Source organism: Triticum dicoccoides, chromosome 3B (genome assembly GCF_002162155.2).
Source record: "Triticum dicoccoides isolate Atlit2015 ecotype Zavitan chromosome 3B, WEW_v2.0, whole genome shotgun sequence".
Taxonomy (NCBI): domain Eukaryota; kingdom Viridiplantae; phylum Streptophyta; class Magnoliopsida; order Poales; family Poaceae; genus Triticum; species Triticum dicoccoides.
In genome coordinates, this window is record NC_041385.1 from 406,961,729 (window position 1) to 406,969,039 (window position 7,311).

Sequence of the window (7,311 nt, forward strand, 5' to 3'; positions counted from 1 at the left end):
CGGACAGGCGCCCCCATGGCCCTGCGTCCAGCAGCCTCAACCCGCGGCCATCGGGCCTCCCGCCCGGCCAAGGTAGCCAGTGTTGGGGAACGTAGCAGAAATTCAAAATTTTCTACGCATCACCAAGATCAATCTATGGAGTAACTAGCAACGAGAGAGAGGGGAGTGCATCTTCATACCCTTGAAGATCGCGATGCGGAAGCGTTGCAAGAACGCGGTCGGTGGAGTCGTTCACTAAGCGATTCAGATCGCGGCCGAATCCGATCTAAGCACCGAACAACGGTGCCTCCGCGTGCAACACACGTACAGCCCGGGGACGTCTCCTCCTTCTTGATCCACCAAGGGGAGAGGAGAAGTTGAGGGAGAGCTCCAGCAGCACGACGACGTGGTGGTGGAGCTTGCAGTTTTCCGGCAGAGCTTCGCCAAACACTACTACTACGGAGGAGGTGTTGAGGAGGGAGAGGGCTGCGCCAGGGGAGAGGTGAAGCTCCCATGCGCCTCCCCACTATATATAGGGGTGGAGGGGGCTGGTTTCTTGCCCACCAAGTCCATTGGGGCGTTGGCAAAGGTGGGAGGAAAGAAATCCCATCATTTCCTTCCCCACCGATTGTTATCCCCCCTTTTTAGGGATCTTGATCTTATCCCTTCGGGATATGATCTTATTCCTTCTAAGGGGGAATCTTGGTGCACCCTGACCAGAGGTGTGGGGCCTTGCCCCCACTACCCACGTTCATGTGGGTCCCCCCATGCAGGTGGGCACCACTCTGGAACCTTCTAGAACCTTCCCGGTACAATACCGAAAAATCCCGAACATTTTTCGGTGGCCAAAATAGGACTTTCCATATATAAATCTTTACCTCCGGACCATTCCGGAACTCCTCGTGACATTCGGGATCTCATGCGAGACTCCAAACAACATTAGGTAACTGCACACTAATTCCCATAACAACTCTAGCGTCACTGAACCTTAAGTGTGTAGACCCTACGGGTTCGGGAATCATGCAGACATGATCGAGACAGCTCTCTGGCCAATAACCAACAGCGGGATCTGGATACCCATGTTGGCTCCCACATGTTTCATGATGATCTCATCGGATGAACCACGATGTCAAGGATTCAAGCAATCCCGTATACAATTCCCTTTGTCAATCGGTACGTTACTTGCCCGAGATTCGATCGTCGGTATCCCAATACCTCGTTCAATCTCGTTACCGGAAAGTCACTTTACTCGTTCCGTAATGCATGATCCCGCGACTAAATACTTAGTCACATTGAGCTCATTATGCTGATGCATTACCGAGTGGGCCCAGAGATACCTCTCCGTCACACGGAGTGACAAATTCCAGTCTCGATTCGGGCTAACCCAACAAACACTTTCGGAGATACCCGCAGTGCACCTTTATAGCCACCTAGTTACGTTGTGACGTTTGGCACACCCAAAGCATTCCTACGGTATCCGGGAGTTGCACAATCTCATGGTCTAAGGATATGATACTTGACATTAGAAAAGCTTTTAGCAAACGAACTACACGATCTTGTGCTATGCTTATGATTGGGTCTTGTCCATCACATCATTCTCCTAATGATGTGATCCCGTTATCAATGACATCCAATGTCCATTGTCAGGAAACCATAACCATCTATTGATCAACGAGCTAGTCAACTAGAGGCTCACTAGGGACATGTTGTGGTCTATGTATTCACACATGTATTGCAGTTTCCAGTTAATACAATTATAGGAACAATAGACAATTATCATGAACAACGAAATATAATAATAACCGTTTTATTATTGCCTCTAGGGCATATTTCCAACAGTATCACACTTGCACTAGAGTCAATAATCTAGTTCACATCACTATGTGATTGTAATGAATCCAACACCCATTGGGTTTGATCATATCTCGCTTGTGAGAGAGGTTATTAGTCAACGGGTCTGAATCTTTCAGATCCGTGTGTGCTTTACAAATCTCAATGTCATCTCCTAGATGCAGCTACCACGCGCTATTTGGAACTATTCCAAATAACTGCTCTATTGTACGAATCAGGTCTACTACTCAGAGTCATCCAGATTAGTGTCAAAGTTTGCATTGGCGTAACCCTTTACGACGAACTCTTTTACCACCTCCATAATCGAGAAAATTCCTTAGTCTACTAGTTACTAAGGATAACCTTGACCGCTGTCCTGTGATCCATTCCTGGATCACACTTGTACCCCTTGACCGACTCATGGCAAGGCACACTTTAGGTGCGGTACACAACATAGCATACTGTGGAGCCTACGTCTAAAGCATAGGGGACGACCTTCGTCCTTTCTCTCTCTTCTGCCGTGGTCAGGTCTTGAGTCTTACTCAATATTCACACCATATAACACAGCCAAGAACTCCTTATTTGCCGATCTATTTTGAACTCCTTCAAAATCTTGTCACGGTGCATACTCATTTGAAAGTACTATCAAGCGATTTTGATCTATCCTTATAGATCTTGATGCTCAATGTTCAAGTAGCTTAATGCAGGTTTTCCATTGAAAAACACTTTTCAAATAACCCTATATGCTTTCCAGGAATTATACATCATTTCCGATCAACAATACGTTAACAACATATACTCATCAGAAATTCTATAGTGCTCCCACTCACTTCTTTGGAAATGCAAGTTTCTCATAAACTTTGTATAAACCCAAAATCTTTGATCATCTCATCAAAGCGTATATTCCGTCTCCGAGATGCTTACTCCAGTCCTTAGAAGGATTACTGGAGCTTTGTTAGCATCTTTCAGGATTGACAAAACCTTTTGGTTGTATCACATACAACCTTTCCTCAAGAAAATTGTCGAGGAAACAATGTTTTGACATCCTATCTGCAAGATTTCATAAATGATGCAGTAACTGCTAATATAATTCCAACTGACTCTTAGCATCGCTACGAGTGAGAAAGTCTCATCATAGTCAACTCCTTGAACTTGTCGGAAAACATCTTAGCGACAAGTCGAGCTTTCTTAATGGTGACACTTACCATCATTGTCCGTCTTCCTTTTAAAATCCATCTGTACTCAACAGCTTTACGACCATCGAGTAGTTCTTCCAAAGTCTACACTTTGTTTTATACATGGATCCTCTCTCGATTTTATGGCCTCGAGCCATTTGTCGGAATCCGGGCCCACCATCGCTTCTCCACAGCTTGTAGGTTCATTGTTGTCTAGCAACATGACCTCCAAGACAGGATTACTGTACCACTCTGAAGCAGTACGCGTCCTTGTCGACCTACGAGGTTTGGTAGTGACTTGATCCGAAGTTTCATGATCACTATCATCAGCTTCCACTTCAACTGGTGTAGGCGCCACAGGAACAACTTCCTGTGCCCTGCTACAGATTGGTTGAAGTGATGGTTCAAACCTCATCAAGTCTCCACCATCCTCCCACTCAATTCTTTCAAGAGAAACTTTTCCTTGAGAAAGGACCCGTTTCTAGAAACAATCACTTTTGCTTCCGGATCTGAAATAGGAGGTATACCCAGCCATTTTGGGTGTCCTATGAAGATGCATTTAACCGCTTTGGGTTTGAGCTTATCAGGCTAAAACTTTTCCAGATAAGCTTCACAGCCCCAAACTTTTAAGAAATGACAACTTAGGTTTCTCTAAACCATAGTTCATACGCTGTCATCTCAACGGAATTACGTGGTGCCCTATTTGAAGTGAATGCTGTTGTGTCTAATGCCTAACCCATAAACGATAGTGGTAATTCGATATGAGACATCATGGTATGCACCGTATCCAATAGGGTGCAGCTATGATGTTCAGACACACCATCACACTATGGTGTTCCATGCGGTATTAGTTGTGAAACAATTTCCACAATGTCTTAATTGTATACCAAACTCAGAACTCAGATACTCATCTCTATGATCATATCATAGACATTTTATCCTCTTGTCACAACGATCTTCAACTTCACTCTGAAATTACTTGAACCTTTCAATAATTCAGACTTGTGTTTCATCAAGTAAATATACTCAGCATCTACTCAAATCATCTGTGAAGTAAGAACATAACGATATCCACTGCGTGGCTCAGCACTCATTGGACTGCACACATCAAAATGTATTACTTCTAACAAGTTGCTTTCTTGTTCCATCTTACTTAAAATGAGGCTTTTCAGTCATCTTGCCCATGTGGTATGATTTGCATGTCTCAAGTGATTCAAAATCAAGTGAGTCCAAGTGATCCATCTGCATGGAGTTTCTTCATGCGTACATACTAGTAGACATGGTTCACATGTCTCAAACTTTTCAAAAAACGAGTGAGTCCAAAAGATCCATCAACATGGAGCTTCTTCACGCGTTTTATACCAATATGACTCAAATGGCAGTGCCACAAGTAGGTGGTACTATCATTACTATCTTATATCTTTTGGCATGAACATGTGTATCACTATGATTGAGATTCAATAAACCATTCATTTTAGGTGCAAGACCATTGAAGGTATTATTCAAATAAACAGAGTAACCATTATTCTCCTTAAATGAACAACTGTATTGCGATAAACATAATCCAATCATGTCTATGCTCAACGCAAACACCAAATAACAATTATTTAGGTTTAACACCAATCTCGATGGTAGAGGGAGCATGCGATGCTTGATCACATCAACTTTGGAAACACTTCCAACACATATCGTCATCTCACCTTTAGCTAGTCTCCGTTTGTTCCGTAGCTTTTTATTTCGAGTTACTAACACTTAGCAACCGAACCGGTATCTAATACCCTGGTGCTACTAGGAGTACTAGCAAAGTACACATTAGTATAATGTATATCCAATATACTTCTGTCAACCTTGCCAGCCTTCTCATCTACCAAGTATCTAGGGTAGTTCTGCTTCAGTGACCGTTCCCCTCATTTCAGAAGCACTTAGTCTCGGTTTTGGGTTAAACCTTGGGTTTGTTCACCAGAGCAGCAACTGATTTGCCGTTTCATGAAGTATCCCTTCTTGCCCTTGCCCTTCTTGAAACTAGTGGTTTTACCAACCATCAACAATTGATGCTCCTACTTGATTTTTACTTTCGCGGTGTCAAACATCACGAATAGCTCAAGGATCATCATATCTATCCCTGATATGTTATAGTTCATCACGAAGCTCTAGTAGCTTGGTGGCGGTGACTTTGGAGAACCATCACTATCTCATCTGGAAGATAACTCCCACTCAATTCAAGCGATTATAGTACTCAGACAATCTGAGCACATGCTCAACGATTGAGCTTTTCTTCCTTAGTTTGCAGGCTTAAGAAACTTGTCGGAGGTCTCACACCTCTTGACGTGGGCACGAGCCTGAAATCCCAATTTCAGCTCTTGAAACATCTCATATGTTCCGCACCGTTTCAAAATGTCTTCGGTGCCTCAATTCTAAACCGTTTAACATTACGCACTGAACTATCATGTAGTCATCAAAACGTGTATGTCAGATGTTCGCAACATCCGCAGAAAACGCTCGAGATTTAGCACACCGAGCGGTGCATTAAGGTCATAATCCTTCTATGCAGCAATGAGGACAATCCTCAGTTTACGGACCCAGTCCGCATAATTGCTACTATCAACTTTCGACTAAATTTTCTCTAGGAACATATCTTAAACAGTAAAACCAAAGCGTGAGCTACGACATAATTTGCAAAGACCTTTTGACTATGTTCGTGATAATTAAGTTCATCTAATCAAATTATTTAATGAACTCCCACTCTAATAGACATCCGTCTAGTCATCTAAGTGATACATGATCCGAATCAACTAGGCCGTGTCCGATCATCACGTGAGACGAACTAATCATCATCGGTGAACATCTTCATGTTGATCGTATCCACTATACGACTCATGTTCGACCTTTTGGTCTCTTGTGTTTCGAGGCCATGTCTGTACATGCTAGGCTCGTCAAGTCAACCTAAGTGTTTTGCATGTGTAAATCTGGCTTACACCCGTTGTATGCGAATGTTAGAATCTATCACACCCGATCATCACGTGGTGCTTCGAAACAACGAACTTTCGCAACGGTGCACAGTTAGAGGGAACACTTTCTTGAAATTTTATGAGGGATCATCTTATTTATGCTACTGTCATTCTAAGCAAATAAGATGTAAACATGACAAACATCACATGTAAATCATAAAGTGACATGATATGGCCAATATCATCTTGCGCCTTTGATCTCCATCTTTGAGGCACGACATGATCACCTTCGTCACCGGCATGACACCATGATCTCCATCATCATGATCTCCATTATCGTGTCTTCATGAAGTTGTCTCGCCAACTATTACTTCTACTACTATGGCTAACAGTTTAGCAATAAAGTAAAGTAATTACATGGCGTTATTAAATGACACGCAGGTCATACAATAAATTAAGACAACCCCTATGGCTCCTGCCGGTTGTCATACTCATCTACATGCAAGTCGTGATTCCTATTACAAGAACATGATCAATCTCATACATCACATATATATCATTCATCACATCTTTTTGGCCATATCACATCACACGGCATATGCTGCAAGAACAAGTTAGACATCCTCTAATTGTTGTTGCAAGTTTTTACGTGGCTGCTATAGGTTTCTAGCAAGAACGTTTCTTACCTACGCCAAATCCACAACGTGATATGCCAATTGCTATTTACCCTTCACAAGGACCCTTTTCATCGAATCCGATCCGACTAAAGTGGGAGAGACAGACACCCGCTAGCCACCTTATGCAACTAGTGCATGTCAGTCGGTGGAACGTGTCTCACGTAAGCGTACGTGTAAGGTCGGTCCGGGCCGCTTTATCCCACGATGCCGCCGAATCAAGATAAGACTAGTAACGGCAAGTAAATTGACAAAATCGACGCCCGCAACAACTTGTGTTCTACTCGTGCATAGAAACTACGCATAGACCTAGCTCATGATGCCACTTTTGGGGAACGTAGTAGAAATTCAAAATTTTCTACGCATCACCAAGATCAATCTATGGAGTAACTAGCAACGAGAGAGAGGGGAGTGCATCTTCATACCCTTGAAGATCGCGATGCGGAAGCGTTGCAAGAACGCGGTCGGTGGAGTCGTTCAGTAAGCGATTAAGATCACCGCCGAATCCGATCTAAGCACCGAACAACGGTGCCTCCGCATTCAACACACGTACAGCCCGGGGACGTCTCCTCCTTCTTGATCCAGCAAGGGGAGAGGAGAAGCTGAGGGAGAGCTCCGGCAGCACGACAGCGTGGTGGTGGAGCTTGCAGTTTTCCGGCAGAGCTTCGCCAAGCACTACTACGGAGGAGGAGGTGTTGGGGAGGG